Source organism: Triticum dicoccoides, chromosome 4A, assembly GCF_002162155.2.
Source record: "Triticum dicoccoides isolate Atlit2015 ecotype Zavitan chromosome 4A, WEW_v2.0, whole genome shotgun sequence".
In the NCBI taxonomy this organism is placed as follows: Eukaryota; Viridiplantae; Streptophyta; class Magnoliopsida; order Poales; family Poaceae; genus Triticum; species Triticum dicoccoides.
In genome coordinates, this window is record NC_041386.1 from 548,549,476 (window position 1) to 548,566,283 (window position 16,808).

Below are 16,808 nucleotides of genomic sequence, written 5' to 3' on the forward strand. Positions count from 1 at the left end.
CACTAAATTTTTTTTTAGGATCACGCGGGTATCTTGGAATCATTCCGATGGTTTTATGATGAGAACATTGTCTTGGTGCCTCCTGTCAGGGGTTTTTTGTGGAAGTGTCCCGGGGAGTTGAGCTCTGAGGTGTTGTCGTCATAATTTTATCATTGCAGTTCTGGAATACCTGAGTTTAGTACGCCGACATCGAAAATCTCTTTTATGCAGTTCGTTGGTGAGATAACCTCGACGCCACCCAGTACTGGGGCGGGAGTTCAGGAGTATCGCCATAACTTGTATAACGGATGCTTTTCGAAGGTTGAGGTAGATGGTTTCCGAAGTTTTTCTCGGTTATGTGTTGAAGGATGGATACAGCTGGATGTAGGATTTGCTAGAATTGGGTGAGATATTATGCTTCCCCTGTATCCCCAACACCTGATTGCATAACCGGAAAGGTTCGGGAGTTTCATCGGTGGGAATTCAAGTAGCTCTTAGGATATCTTCCCGACAGATGTATGATATGAAATTGGGGTTCGATGTCTAGTGGTCCACCTATTCACGGTCGGTTTTACAGTGGTCTCATTGTGTCTTAAAGAGTCCTTGGCTATGCCAACTCGGGGACGCTTCATATGTCATGTGCACTGCCTTGTACATGATGGTGCTGTACGATCGAGCCCGTGTAGGCCCCACCACAAAAACTTCGGACGAAATCTCTATCATATGTTTGTTCCAGCTTAGTCTGCGAGTCAACCCTTTGTTTTTGTTTTGAGTTGTGGTATTCGAGTTGCTTCAGTGTCAAATGTTGATTCCATACCTTCCCCAAATGGTGTTCTCATACTCCGATGCGAATACTAATCCTTCTTGATAATCAAGATTGTCATGTCAATCCTCTTCTCAACCGGTGTGCTTCTCCTCAAGTGGATCCGTTCACTTCAACATTCGCAAGACCAATTATCACTTCTTCTCAACGGTGTTCATTTCATCCATTCCAAATTCTCTTTGTTTTTCCCGCCCTCCCTCCCTTGTTTTTCTTTAAGGACCCAGATTTCTTATTCAAGTATCCATTTTATTTATGGGAAGCCTCTCCATTCCTTTTCTGTCAATCTTCTTATCTAGTGATGCTCATGAAGATACTAACGGAGCTTCAAGTTCGCTAACCTTCACTCATTTTTCTTCTCCGGTGGTTTAAATTCAAGCATTATTGATCATATCTTTCTCCTCGTTTCAAATACCTTCTCATGCCGGTGCACCTCATATTCATTCACTTCTCGCTATTTAATTGTTCCGGAGTGCTCAAGATATCTCGAAGATTCGTGTTTCCACTCTGCATTCGTTCAAGCTCTTTCGAGATTGGTATCTCATTCAAGTCATTTAATTCAACCGGTGCAACCTCTCTTTTGAATCATTCAACGGTGTTTCTTTTGAGTGGGCCCTAACCCACATGTCTTTTTCCAGGATCTTACCTGACTCTTCTTATTTTCCCAGTGTTACTCTCAAATTCTTTTCCAAGTTTTACGTAAGAATGAGTTATCATCAGTCAAATGCCTTCTCCAAGATCTTTCACAATTCTTTTCATCGTTGGCTCAACCTCTCCTCTTTTAATCATCCCGGAGTGTCTCAATAATTTATGGTGGTGTTTCTCGTCGTCATTCTCAACATTTGAAGACCGAAGAAGAGTTTTTACATCCATATTTTATCCGTTCTCTCAGAGATTCGTGGTTCTAGTTCGAGACCATCCTCTCATAATTGTTTTCGATTGTCAGAATTCTTTTCATCCTTCCGGAGCAATTCAGGAGCCTTTTTCAGTTTGTTCATTCGGAGTCCATCATCTCAGAATTTATTCATTCTCAGCTTTCAGCGATGGTTCTCCAAAATCTTACCGGTGCTTCGTTCAAGTGATCTCTAATCAGTTCATGATCCCTTTGTTCTCATGTAGCTAGTTTCTCTCAAGCATCTTCGTTCATTTGCAAATTTTTCCCGGTGTTCCTTTATCTTTTCTTCATTCATTTTCATTTCTTGCGGTGGTTCTTCTAGGTTTCTCTTCCTTATCAATTTATTCATTGTCAATCCTACCGGTGGTTCAAAGAAGACCTTCCCAAGTTGGCGCTATATCTATCTTAATACTTTCTACGAGAATAAGTAATATGTCGAATCCGTTGCTTGTCATCAATCTAAATTGGTGAAGGATATGCGTAACATAATTCTTATTCTTGTTCATCCAAGTGATTAATTCCCTATTCCGGAGGTTCATAAAAAATTCTTGGGTTCAATAGCTCATCTTTCTTTTCCCCAAGTTCCTAGCTCTCGCAATTACATCACCACGGAGATTCATCTAAATCATTGCAAGGCTTCAACCTTATTCTTTTCATCCTCCATTTCGTTTGATCATTCTTTTATTACCGGAGTTCCTCATGGTGGTTCGTCAAGGATTCTTTTCATTCTTCAATTGTTTTTCAAGATATCTCTCGAAGGTATTATCCGCCAAAATATACTTCAAGTTTTCTTCTTCTCGCAATCCGGAGTGCATCCTTTCTCCCGTATCATTGGAGGTAGTATTATGTCATTCTTGATAATTTGAGTTCATGCTTCATGATTCACATGTTGTTAAGAATCAGGTATTTTAAATCCATCAAACTGTTCGTTGGAGTTATCTTGGGTTTTATTTTCACCTAAAGCCTTCCCTAAGGATCGTTGCTATTTATGGTTCTCATAAATGATCCATGTTCTTCATTTATCCTCCTGGTGAGATAGCTTCTCATCTCCTTGTTCTTATCAATCCAATTCTTTTTCCCGTGAATGGCAGGTTGTCACCTCATAATTTTGAGATGTATTCTGTAAGTCCATATCAAGCTTATCCTTTTCGTTGTTGATAACCCAACAACTTCGTTCTAGCTTCTGGTGTAAGCGTGCTCTCTCAAGATCGTGTTTTCCCTTCATTCATTCCATTCCATTCTTATTTTTGTTCTGGAGGCATTGTGATGTTGCTCTCTTCAACCCATCTTCTTGTTTTGTCAGGATCATGTTCTTTTCATGCTTATCCATTTAACCGGAATGTCATGCCTTCTTTTCAAGTTCTTCACATTCTGTCAAGTTTTTCCTATCTTTTCAACCGGAGTGCCGTCTGAAATCTTTCTTACCCCTTGTAGAATTCTTTAAATAGTTCCGGAGGGAGTATGTTTGATCTCATCAAGTATCCTCTCTTCTTGTCAAGTTCTTATTCTATTCCTTTTATTTTCAGTCTGAGTGCTGTCCAAATTATATCATCCTTAATCCTTCTCTATCTTGTTTTAACTAGAGTGGTTTCAATATATATCTTGTCCTTCAACCTCAAGGTTTTTTTTGCAATGTTCTTTGTTCCTCATTTGTAACGGAGTGTTTTCAACTTTGTTCACCTTCGTTGTATTCCTTCTCGAATTTTCTCAACCTCGCAAGGTTCTTTGGTTTCACTCATTTGTCAAAGAAGCAACTTAGTTTTACCTCTTCTTGTTCTCTTCCGTTTTCCCCTCCGGCGCCATTCTAGATCTCGGGACGAGATCCTCTCGTAGTGGTGGAGTGTTGTAGCGCCCCGAGACCGATGTGCCAGGTGTCTTCGAGTTATTCGCTGCTGTTGCCAGGTCATTTGCTTGCATGTTGCATTTCATCATGTCATCATGTGCATCGCATCATCATGTTTTTCAAAACCTGCATCCGTCCGGGTTCCCCAGTTCCGTCCGTTGTCCGTTCTGAGTCCAGACACACTTGCACGCGCCCGTGACATGTCCGAAATATTATTTTATAAGTGGCCGAAAAATGTTCTCGGAATGGGATGAGAGTTGATGTGTGGTCTTATTATAGTGTAGATAGACCGCCTGCCAGGTTTCATCGCAATCGGAGTTCGTTTGACGCCCCAACGGATAACTATAGCGGCATTATAGTCGGTCAAAATGTCGGACGCTTTCGGTCTTCGGAAACAGTTGCCGGGCTGCACTCCTCTCCTCTCATCTCAGCCCAACCTCTTTTCACAACCCACCTGCAGCCCACCTAAACCCCCCTCCGTTCCAGACCGTCAGATCACGATCGGAGGCTCCGAGACGCTCCTAAAACCCCCCTAAACCCAAACCCTAGCCATCCCTGCCTATATATGGACAACCCCTTCCAAATTTGGCAGCCTAGCCCTTCCCCTACCTCCCTGCCGCCTCCCTCCTCAAATTTCGTGCCACCAACCGCCTCCCCCTCATTTTTCGGCGCCAGCCACCGTCGTCCCGCCACTTGGCGAGCCTCCAATGGCCGCGCCGCCACCTGAGACCATCAGCGCGCCTCCCTGGACCAGTGGCAAGCCGCCACGCGTCGCCTCAGCCCCTCCCTCGCGCCTCCAGCTGCGCGGCCCCGCCGGAACCCATCTGGAGCCCGCCCGGGCCCGAATCGCCCCGCCACCGTGCGCCCGAGCGCGCTCGCTTGCCCGCTCGTTTGCCTCCTCCCGCTGGAGCCCCGCTTCGCCTCGCGCTTCGCCTCCTTCTGTCGGCCACCGGTGTGCCGCCGCCGGCGACCTCCACCTCAGGCTAGAGCTCCGTCATCCCTGTCTCTTCTCTCTTTCTCCCCCTCCCTTTTACTCACCTCGCGCTCTCTCTCCTACCCCGCAGGGAACCATCACCGCCACCGGAAGCTTCCACTGCCGCCGTCGACCATCAATGGATGCGCAGACCCCGGATCCGGCCACTCCGCCCTGCTCCCCACCAGATCCGAGGGATCCCATTCGTCACTGCCGCCCCGCCCTTTGCTTCGACGGAGCTCGAAGGCCTGGCGCCGCTGCCTTCGCTCGATCCCCTCTGGATCGAGGAGGAGGAGGACGACAGGCGCTGCCGACACGTGGGCCGCGGCCTGGCCAGCCGGCCCAGCCGCTCACCTGTGCCGTGCAAGGCCCAGCAGTCCCATGCCGGCCCCCCCTCTCCACCGAACCGGGCCTCAGCCCAGGGTGAGCGCCCCGGCAGCATGCAGATTCGGCCTGTTATGTTTTCTTTCAGTTCAGGAGGTTTTCCCTAATTTTCCAGAGACGGCCGTTTTGCAGAAAGGTCCCTAAACTTCATGCATATAATAACTTAATAATCGTGCATCAGTTTAAAATGATTTATATATGAAACTTGTTTAGAATTTTGTCTAGATTCATAATATCCAACTTTCATGCATGTTTGAGATGTTTAAAATGATGTTTGGTTAAATTTGCTCCTATGCCATGCTAAAATGCTTTAATTCATAACTAAATAACCGTAACTCGGAATTTAATAAACTTTATATGTAAATGGGGTAGAAAAATGTCTAGTTTAACATGGTGTACTTGTTTTGCATGTTTAACAACTCTAAAATAAGGCTTAGGGCAGAACAGTACCAAATCTATAATATGCTCATGGGGTTTTACCGGAATTGTTGTTCGTTGCTTCCGGCCTCATTTAAACTTGACTAGATAGGTAGTTTTACTTTGCTTCAGCTCTTGCCATGCTAACAACATTGAATATTGTTGGGTACATAAGCGAGATCGAACTAAATAACTTGTCGTGGTATTTCGTCAATATGCAACTCTTTGCATATTGAGCTCCACTTAATTTGTAGGATTGTTTTGTGCATTATTCCATGCCATGCCTCATTAAACCAGACATGCGTCATACTTGATTGTGCATCATGCCATGATTATGTGGTGGTTGTTTACCATGATTGTTCGCTTCTTTCCGATGTTGCTTCTTCGGGATTGGTTCCGATAACGTTGCGTTTGTGAGGATCCGTTCGACTACGTCCGTTTGTCTTCTTCATGGTCTCGTTCTTCTTCCTTGCGGGATCTCAGGCAAGATGATCGTACCCTCGAAATCACTACTATCTTTGCTTTGCTAGATGCTCGCTCTTTTGCTATGCCAATGCTACGATGCCTACCACTTGTTTTCAAGCCTCCCAAATTGCCATGTCAAACCTCTAACCCACCTTGTCCTAGCATACCATTGATTGGCTATGTTACCGCTTTGCTCAGCCCCTCTTATAGCGTTGCTAGTTGCAGGTCAAGATTGGAGACCGTTCCTTGTTGGAACATTTATTTACTTGTTGGGATATCATTATATTATCTTGTTATCTTAATGCATCTATATACTTGGTAAAGGGTGGAAGGCTCGGCCTCTCACCTAGTGTTTTGTTCCACTCTTGCCGCCCTAGTTTTCGTCATATCGATGTTATGTTCCCGGATTTTGCGTTCCTTACGCGGTTGGGTTATAATGGGAACCCCTTGATAGTTCGCCTTGATTAAATCTTTTCCAGCAATGCCCAACCTTAGTTTTACCATTTGCCACCTAGCCCCTTTTTCCCTTGGGTTTCTGGAGCCCGAGGGTCATCTTATTTAAACCCCTCCGGGCCAGTGCTCCTCTGAGTGTTGGTCCACCACGTCAGCCGCTGGTGGCTACCAGGGGCAACTCTGGGCTGGCCTACCGGAAGTTTAGACAATCTGAGTGTGCCCTGAGAACGAGATATGTGCAGCTCCTATCGGGATTTGTCGGCACATTCGGGTGGTGTTGCTCGTCTTGTTTTAACCTGTCGAAGTGTCTTGAAGAACCGAGATACCGAGTCTGATCGGAACATCTTGGGAGGAGGTCTATTCCTTCGTTAACCGTGAGAGATCGTCATGGGCTAAGTTGGGACTCCCCTGCAGGGATTTGAACTTTTGAAAGCCGTGCCCGCGGTTATGGGCAGATGGGAATTTGTTAATGTCCGGTTGTAGATAACTTGAACCTTAACTTAATTAAAATGAATCAACTGAGTGTGTTGCCGTGATGGCCTCTTCTCGGCGGGTTGCTCTCTAGTTGGAGTAATGTTTGCGCAGGTTGCTCTCTAGTTTCTCGCTCGCGCTTTGCCTCCTCTTCTCGCTCTCTTTTGCGAATAAGTTAGCCACCATATTTGCTAGTCACTGGCTGCAGCTCCACATATACTTTACCTTGCCTTACCTATAAGCTTAAATAGTCTTGATCGCGAGGGTTCGAGATTGCTGAGTCCCTGTGGCTCACAGATTACTATTACACCAGATGCAGGGCCTGATGATTCTGCTCCAAGTGACGCGCTCGAGCTCAAGTGGGAGTTCGTCGAGGACTCTCAACGATACTATGTTTCCTTTCCTGATGATCTGTAGTGGTGCCCAGTTGGGGTTGATCGGGACCGTGTCGCATGTTGGGTTGTCTTTTATTTTGGCGTCGTAGTCGGGCCATGAGTGTTTGGTCGATGTAATGTTATTTATGTACCTTGATTGACGTGGCGAGTGTAAGCCAACTATCTTATCTCCCCTTTTATTATCTATATTACATGCGATGTTGTGAAGATTGCCTAACTTGTGACATATGCCTTCAATGCGACTATGCCTCTAAGTTGTGCCTCGACACGTGGGAGATATAGTCGCATCGAGGGTGTTAAAACGAGACTCGACCTAGCATGCATGCTATAACTTAGGGCGCCAGCGCTTCATTTATTTGTGCTCAGGGTCTGCGCCTGGCTTTGTAGAAAGGGTTACATGCATCTTCGGCAATGCTTGTACAAAAGGTGGTTTGCCGGGGGGCCGGCAAGCCACGCCTCATGGGTAAAACTTGTGAAGATGCTCAATGTTCTAGGAGTTACTCACCGGAACGGCACCTTCGGTCTCCAGGCGGACTGCGCCGGGCCTGGTGACTCGTATTACCCGATAAGGGCCTTCCCACTTTGGCGTCAACTTGTTGGAATTCTTGGCCGATTGAATGCGCCGAAGAACAAGGTCGCCTTCCTCAAGGCTTCGGGCATGAACCTTGAGGCTATGGTAGCGGCGCAAGGCTTGCTGGTAGCGTGCTGCTCTCACAGCCGCCCGAAGACGATCTTCCTCAAGGAGCATTGCGTCATCTTGCCGCAGTTGCTCTTGCTCAAGCTCATCATAAGCGAGCACTCGAGGTGATCCGTATATGAGTTCAGTGGGGAGAACTGCTTCTGCCCCATATACCAGGGCAAAGGGTGTCTGGCTGGTGGCTCGATTTGGCGTTGTCCTGATCGACCAAAGAACCGTCGGCAACTGATCAATCCAGCGCCTTCCACTCTTGTGCAGCCTGTCAACGGTCTTGGTCCTTAATCCTTGCAGTACTTCAGCGTTTGCCCTTTCAGCTTGACCATTGCTCCGTGGGTGAGCAACGAAAGCGAAACAGACTTTGCTGTCGAGGTCTTGGATATATTGCATGAAGGTGCGGCTTGTGAACTATGTACCGTTGTCGGTGATGACCCTGTTGGGTACACCAAAATGGCACACTAGTCCCTTGAAGAACTTGACGGCTGACTGAGCTGTGACCTTCCTCACTGCCTCCACCTCCGGCCACTTTGTGAACTTGTCGATTGCAATGTACAAGTACTCAAAGCCCCCGACAGCGCGGGGGAAAGGGCCCAGTATGTCGAGCCCCCAGACTGAGAAGGGCCAGGAGAGAGGAATGGTTTGAAGGGCTTGAGCTGGCTGATGAAGCTTATTTGAATGGAACTGACACACTTCACACCTGGTGACTAGTGTCGTCGCATCCTGGAGGGCGGTGGGCCAGAAGAAGCCTTGCCGGAATGCCTTGCCGGCAAGGGCCCTTGACCCGATGTGGGATCCACATATGCCTCCGTGTATCTCCGCCAATAGCTCTAGTCCTTCCTCCCGAGGGATACACTTCAATTTCACAACGTTCGGCCTCTTTCTGTACAGGACATCATCGACGAACTGGTACATGGTAGAGCGACGGGCTACTTTTTCCTCTTCTTCCTGCTCTTCAGGAAGTTCCCCTGTTTGGAGGAACCGGATGGTATGCTGTGCCCACGCTGGAGCCTGGGGCTCGACGGCGAGGACTAAAGGCATTTCCTCCGCTATAGGAATGGCTCTCTCGACGGCAAGAGCTTGACGCTCCGCCGGAGCTAGCCGTCCCGTGGCGGGCTCAGTGTCCTTGGCAACATCCTTGCCGGCGGCTCCGGGGAGCTCGGTGGGAAAGTACTTGCCGGGTCCTGATTTCCCCCTCTTGTTCTGCTCCGTTGATGGATCAACGGATGGCTGAGTTAGCTGGAGCACAAAGGTACCTGGTTCCACAGGTAGCTTGAGGGCAGCGCGTTTTGACAGGTAATTAGCGATATCGTTCTCCGCTCGGGGAACGTATTCAGCCTGTATACCGTCGAAACGCTCTTCCAGCTTTCTCACTTCATCGACGTAGGCCTTCATCAATAGGCTCTGGTAGTCCTTGTTGACTTGCTTGACGACGAGCTGCGAGTCGCCCCTGACGATGAGCTTCTTGATTCCGAGGTCCGCCGCGATCCTAAGACCGGAAAGCAGACCTTTGTACTCTGCCGTATTGTTTGTTGACACCTCCCTGGGGAAGTGCATCTGGATCACGTACTTGAGGTGCTCTCCGGTGGGCGCGACAAGCAGTACGCCAGCCCCGGCGCCGTGTAAGGAGAAAGCTCCATCAAAATACATGATCCAACTGCAACTTGCCTCCTTGCCGGGGAGAGCAGTCTCTTGGGCTTCTTCGTCAGGTGTTGCGGTCCATTCTGCAATGAACTCCGCCAGGACTCGGCTCTGAATCGTCAAAGTACTTTCAAACTTGAGGCCAAAGCTGGACAGCTCCAGTGCCCATTCCACAACTCTTCCCATTGCATCTGGATTGTGCAATATCTGTTGCAGAGGGAGGTGAGTGACGACAGTGATCTCGTGTGCCTGGAAGTAGTGACGCAGCTTCCTCGAGGCCATAAGAAGGCCGAAGAGCAGTTTCTGCACGCCGGAGTACCTCGATCTAGCTCCCTGCAGGAGGGAACTGACAAAGTAGACTGGGTGCTGCATCATTTTCTTCTTCGGCAACACTTCAACTGGCCGTGTCGTCTCTGCATTGGTGGTGTTGGGCTCTGTCGCTACCATTACCTCGTCGCCAACCTCTCTCTGTGCCACTAGTGCGGCGCTGACCACCTGGTTCGTTGTCGCCAGGTATAGCAACAACGGCTCCTGTGGCCTAGGCGCAACCAGTATCGGTGCGGAGGAGAGGTACTTCTTCAAATCTTGCAATGCTGCTTCGGCTTCTAGCGTCCACTCCATCGGGCCCGCCTTTTTCAGGATCTTGAAAAAGGGAAGGGCGCGCTCGGTAGACTTGGAAATGAATCTGCCCATGGCGGCGACGCAACCAGCAAGCCGATGCACATCCTTGATTTGCTTGGGTGCTTCAATCTGCTCTATAGCCTTGATCTTGTCCGAATTGGCCTCTATCCCACACTGTGACACAAAGAACCCGAGAAGCTTGTCGGACGGGACGCCAAAGACGCACTTCTCAGGGTTCAGCTTGAGATTGATCTTGCGCAGGTCTGTAAATGTTTCTTGCAAGTACGGTATGAGGGTTGCCCTGTCCTTGGTTTTGACCACTATGTCATCCATATAAGCTTCCATATTTCTATGGAGTTGGGGTTCAAAACCAATCTGGACCGCCCTTGCAAACGTCGAACCAGCACTCTTCAGCCCGAAAGGCATCCGTATGAAACAATACCTACCACATGGGGTGATGAATGCTGTCTTCTCTTCGCCTTCTCTTGTCATGAAGATCTGGTGGTAGCCGGAGTAGGCATCGAGGAATGACAACAGATCACACTCAGCTGTGGAGTCAACAATCTGGTCGATGTGTGGCAACGGGAAGGGGTCCTTAGGACAAGCTTTATTGATATCTGTGTAATCAATACACAGCCTCCACTTCCCATTAGCCTTGCGCACTACGACCGGATTGGCCAACCACGTTGGATGGAGCACTCCTCTCACCAAACCCGCTGCTTCCAGTTTCTGAATCTCCTCTGTGATGAACTCTTGTCGTTCCAAAGCTTGCTTTCTGACCTTCTGCTTGATGGGCCGTGCATGTGGACAGACAGCAAGGTGGTGCTCAATCACCTCCCTGGGAACGTCGGGGATGTCAGAAGTTTGCCATGCAAACACATCGACATTCGCCCGTAGGAAGGTGACGAGCGCGTCTTCCTATTTGTCGTCAAGGGTGGAGCTTATGGTGAAAGCTACTCCCATGCCGTCCTCATTGACAGAAACCTTCTTGGTTCCCGGCAGTATGGCCCTGGGCTTCTTGTTTCCACCGGTGGAGCTCTCTGGCACGTCCTCGATGGGAGCACTACACTCCGAAGAGGTGCGCTTGCCGGAGTGGGTGTCTGAGGTCTCACCGGTCTTCTTCTTCTTCTTCCCTCTCGGGGTCCCAGCGGCAGGAGCAAGTGCCCTAGTGGCGGCAGCTGCTGCAACTGCTTATCGAAGGGGATGGTGATGATCGTCACAGGTCCTGGCATCTTCAGGATGTTGTAGGTGTAGTGTGACGCCGCCATGAACTTGGCCAGCGCTGGGCAGCCAAGGATCCCGTTGTAGGGCAAGGGGATCTTGGCAACATCAAACACGATCCTCTTTGTCCTGTAGTTCAGATTGCTTCCAAAAGTCACGGGCAGCGTGACCTTTCCCTTAGGTTGGCTTCTTCCCGGGTTGACCCCCTGAAACGTGCCCGTCTCTTCGAGGTCTCCATCAGGAATCTACAGTTTCTCGATCACGGCAGGCGAGATCAAGTTCAGACCGGCCCCGCCATCGACTAGCATCTTTGTCACCTTGAGGTTGCGTATTATTGGTGAAACCAACAATGGCAAGCACCCGACCGTAGTAGTGCGATCAGGGTGATCCTCAGTGTTAAAAATGATAGGTGTGCTAGAGCACTTCAGCGGCCTTTGGGCATCAAACGACGGCTCTGCCGCTGTAATCTCTCGCGCCCACTGTTTAAGCTGGCGGTGAGAAGTATGCAGCGAGGCGCCGCTGTCGACGCACATGGCCTCTGTAGCTTTCTGAAACTCTTGGTCGCCAGATTCGTCGTCCTCTTCGTGATTGTCGTCTTCTGGCTTTTTGTCACGGCCCCAGGCGGGCCTCTCCTGTTATTTATCCTTGCCGCGACGGCCTCCCTGGCTGTCACGCTTCTTGCCGGACCCCTCAGCACCGTCTTGGCCCTTCTCCTTGTCCCGCCTCTCATATTCAGCTATCTGCTTCTCAGCGAGGAGCTCAACCTGTCGGCAGTCTTGGAGAGCGTGGCCTTTGGTGCAATGGATCTTGCAGTATCGCTTGTCGGAGTTTCCTGGCTTCTCGGCAACCACCAAGGCCCGGCAGGCGATACATCCGGCAATTTCCTTGCCAGGGTCATCTGCCTTGGTTTTCTTGGTGGAGCCGGTGTCATCAGATCCCTTGACGGCAAGCACAGCTTTACCTTTGCGCTTCCTGTTGCGGCGTCGGCCTTTCTTCGCCGGGGCGGCAGTATCTTCATCTGAGGAGTCGGTTTCCATGCCGGCGTCTTCGCCGGGGTACTTCCTTCCCTCTTCAGCCCGAGCACATCTGTCAGCAAGAACATAGAGTTCTGCTACATCTTTCACCTTGTTCATTTCTAGCTCTTCGCGCATCTTGCGGTTACGCATGTTCTGATGGAACGCGCTGATGATGGCGGCAGGGTGAACATCAGGGATATTGTACTGTATCCGGCTGAACCTCTGTATATACTTGCGGAGACACTCGCCTCCCTTTTGGGGAATGACGTGCATGTCGCTCGCTTGGCCATGGGCTTGGTGGCCTCCAGTAAAGGCGCCCACAAACTCATGGCACAAATCCGACCAGGAGGAAATAGGGTCTACCGGCAAGTGCATCAACCATGACAAGGCGTTGGGTTTAAGAGCCAACTGAAAGTAATTCGCAAGCACCTTATCGTCGCGGGCTCCGGCAGCTTGCATCGCAATGGTGGAAATGCTGAGGAACTCGGACGGGTGGGTCTTGCCGCCGTACTTTTCGCCCACGTCAGGTTTGAAGGTGCGGTGAGTGGGCCACTGGAACTGCCGCAGCTCACGGGTAAAAGCCGGACAGCCTACCTCGTAAGGTAGGCCTCCAGGGCTCTCCGGTGTCGGGTGGTTCACAGCGGGCCCTGCTCGCCTGTCTGACTGGTGGCGCGCTCCGCGCCGGCGCTCGATAGTGGTTCGAGCGTCTTCATGTTCTTGTTCCCAAAGGACTTGGAGCTGGTCACGGTGGGTCCGCGGGTAGGATGACGCTATGGAGATTTCGTCGCCCGCAACGTCGCGACGGGCTGGCGTCCGCGGTACCGGGCGAGGAGGAGGTGAGTGCACCGTGGTCGCGGCACCGCCGGCCTTCCTGCCATTGGTGCGTGGGACTCCGTCGGAGCGTCGACCCGGGGGCTCCACCGGACTTGGTTCGTCTTTGTTGGCCACCGCAACAAGGCTTCGAATAGTGGCTCTCCATTCGTCGAGTTTCCTCGTAGTGGGAGGAAAATCGAGGAGCAACTGCGCGCGCTAGGGCTTCTGCTCGCGTTGGTGGCAGCGAAACCTGCACGGATCGCGACGCGCTTCAACTTCTGACCATGTCAGAAGGAGCTCTATCACGACCCCGCGGTCGCATGCCATCTTCACCAGTGCCTCGGCGAGCGGGCAGGTCTTCTACCTCCCGGGAGTGGCATTCGGGGCTCTTCCCGCGGCAACGCCCGGGGTCTTTGGCGTGATTGCACCGTTCGTCGCACGCCATTTGAGAGGAGCGCACCGTCGGCGCCGGCGTGGGAGTCTTGGTGGCCCTCGCATCGCCTTCGAGCGGGGCGGTAGAGATCTTGGAAGGCCCCGCGCTACCTGCGGAGGGCCTGGCTCCGTCTTTGGATTTGGCGGCGTGCGGCCCGTTACCAAGCGCACGAACATCGCCGCCTCCCAAACTCCGGCTGCTGGGACGATGTTGGTGTTCGCGAACGGCGCCCCGAGTCCTTTCTGCGACCGGTCCGCTGCGCGCCCGCGTTGGGATGGGATGTCCGGCTTCCGATGGGCCAACCGCCACCGTCGTCTTCTTCTTGGGCGCCATGACGATGAAGAAGCGTCGAACTAACTGCTAAAGCCGATTCACACAACTGCGCCCCCTACCTAGCGCGCCAAAGATGTCGGTGATGAACGACACCTATGGGATCACAAGAATCCCTACTACGGTTGCAGGGCGCGGGGTCATGAGAAGAGCGGATCTAACCGGTAGCACACGGTCCGTTTATCCAGGTTCGGGCCGCGGGGATGCATAAAACCCTACTCCTGCTTTGGTGGATTGTATATCTGTGTTCTTGAGCTAGCTATGGGGCGTGAGGAGCTCCAAAAAGCTGAATCCTTCTCCTGGTCGCCTTGGGCCTCCTTTTATAGGAAAAGGGGTAGCCACAATGGCACACAGGAGGTGGAAAGGGAACAGTGATGCGAGGTTATCCCTTGCATTACATGACAAGGCGCATTTAATGCGTCTTGCCCAGGTGTCCTTGCTTTATCAGGGACGGGGGAGAGCCCTGTCTCGTCCGTCGCCGCTCCCTCTCGTGTTGACACGCGCCCTGGCTAGCGGCGCCCGTGGTGCCATGTAGGCAGGCAGGCAGCTGAGGTGGCGCAGTGGTAGGTCTCCACGAAGATCTGCATGCCGCCACGCAGGTGCCTGCCCAGCTGGTTGGGTCAGCAGATGCATGCGAACGGCGGTGGAGGTTTGGCTGGCGTGGGCCTGATGGTGGCCCTACGGGTGTTCTCGGCAAGGGTCTTGCCGTGGCGCCTGTTGTCATCCCCAGCAAGGCTCTTGCCGGGGTCTTGTGGTCCTCCTTGGCTGGGATCCCGCCAAGGATCATCGTATTCTAAAGGGTGTATCTGATCTTGAATGCCTTCACAAATATCTGCATGCCACCACGGGAATGTCTCCCGAATCCTTGCCCCATGGGGGCAGTAGACTCAAGGTGACTCACTCCGTAGGTGTGGGGCGAGCTGCCACGGCAAGGGTCTTGTCGGGCTTGCTAAAACTGCCTCCGACAAGGATCTTGCTGGGGGGGTCCGCTTCATCCCCTTTACTCTTCGTGGTCTTGGTCTTGGCGTCGTTCTGCTTCTCCTGAGCTTCGGCCTTACCTTGGCTCACCTCCCTTGCCTTGCCCAGTGTGGTGGTGCCCATGGCTCAGACTGCCCGTGCACAGTTATAGGTTTGCAAAAAGTGTACCCCTCTTTTTGCACACCGACAATAGGAAAGAGTGAACATATAAGAGCTTTTCAGCAAGTCCACATACTCAACTATCATGTAGTCTTTCACAATTGCTGACACTCACGCAATACTTATGGGTATGGAGTTTTAATCGGACACAGAGAAAGATAGGGGCTTATAGTTTTGCCTCCCAACGTTTTACCACAAGGGTAATGTCAACAATAATAGTTCATGAAAACTCACATCCAATTAGCCATATATACCAGGATCTTTCCAACATACTGTGCTTGCCAACGGATAAAATGTAAAAAGGAAGGGTGAAGATCACCATGACTCTTATGCAAGGTAGGAGATAAAAGTAAAAGATAGGCCCTTCACAGAGGGAAGCAAAGGTTGTCATGCGCTTTTATGGTTGGATGCACAAAATCTTAGTGCGAAAGAACGTCACTTTATATTGCCACTTGTGATATGGACCTTTATTATGCAGTCTGTCGCTTTTATTTCTTCCATATCACACGATCGTATAAAGTTTATTTTCTCCCACACTAAGTCATACATATTTAGAGAGCAATTTTTATTTGCACTGATGACACCTTACTTGGAGGATCTTACTCAATCCATAGGTAGGTATGGTGGACTCTCATGGCAAAACTGGTTTAAGTGTATTTGGGAGCACAAGTAGTATCTCTACTTGGTGCTATGAATTTGGCTAGCATGAGAGGGAAAGGCAAGCTCAACCATGTTGGATGATCCATGACCATATAATTTATCTCAGATGTAAGAAAACATAACCAATTAAGTTGTCTTCCTTGTCCAACATCAAATCTTTAGCATGTCATATTTTAATGAGTGCTCACAATCATAAAATATGTCCAAGATAGTATATTTATATGTGAAGACCTCTCTTTCTTTATTACTTCCTATTAATTGAAACGGTGACCAAAACTATGTTTGTCAACTCTCAACAACTTTTATTCATCATACTCTTTCTATGTGAGCTCATTACTCTCCATAAGATACTTATGATCTCTTTGTTTTCTTTTTATTTCTTTCTCTTTTCTTTTATTCACTTAGGATCATGGAAAAACAATCAAGCCCTTGACTCAACACTAATCTTTATTATATAGCTCACGGACTCGATTACATAGAAGGATCATAAAGCAAAACTCACAACTAGATCATACTAAAAGCTTTTACTCTACTGGATCAAGATATTACCAAAAGGATCGAACTAAGAAAAATGGTAAAGATAAAAGTGATGGTGATACGATACCGGGGCACTCCCCCAAGCTTGGCAGTTTCCAAGGGGAGTGCCCATACCCATGTGATTATGTTTCCTTTTTCGGGGATGGTGATGTGATATTCTTGGCGATGATGCCCCTCAGGATATAATTCTCCTCCTCGAGCTTATTGACTTGTTACTTGAGGTCCATTATTTCCTTCCGGAGTTTTCCTGTAACAGCCAAAGCTCCCTGCACCCAGGGGTGCTGCATAGCTGCGGGAGAACCAGTGACACTCCTTTTCATATTCTCATAAGAAAGAAATCTAACATTGGAAGGGATAACCGAGTTTGGAATAGCCGAGCTCTGCAGTTCTCCCATTGTGAATCCAGCTCGGAAGCGGGAAGTGACTTCTTGATCCTCTTCCATGGCATCTATCCTCTTCAAATCAACCTCCATCTCTTCCTCCGTTGCTAGCCCAAAGAGGTCAACATTGTTGTTTGTCATTGATCTCGGTGCCGGATGAGACACCCGGCTCTCCCCGACTGACTCTTGCGAAGACATCTTGCTCTAATCTGCAGCAATAGCTCAAAACACAA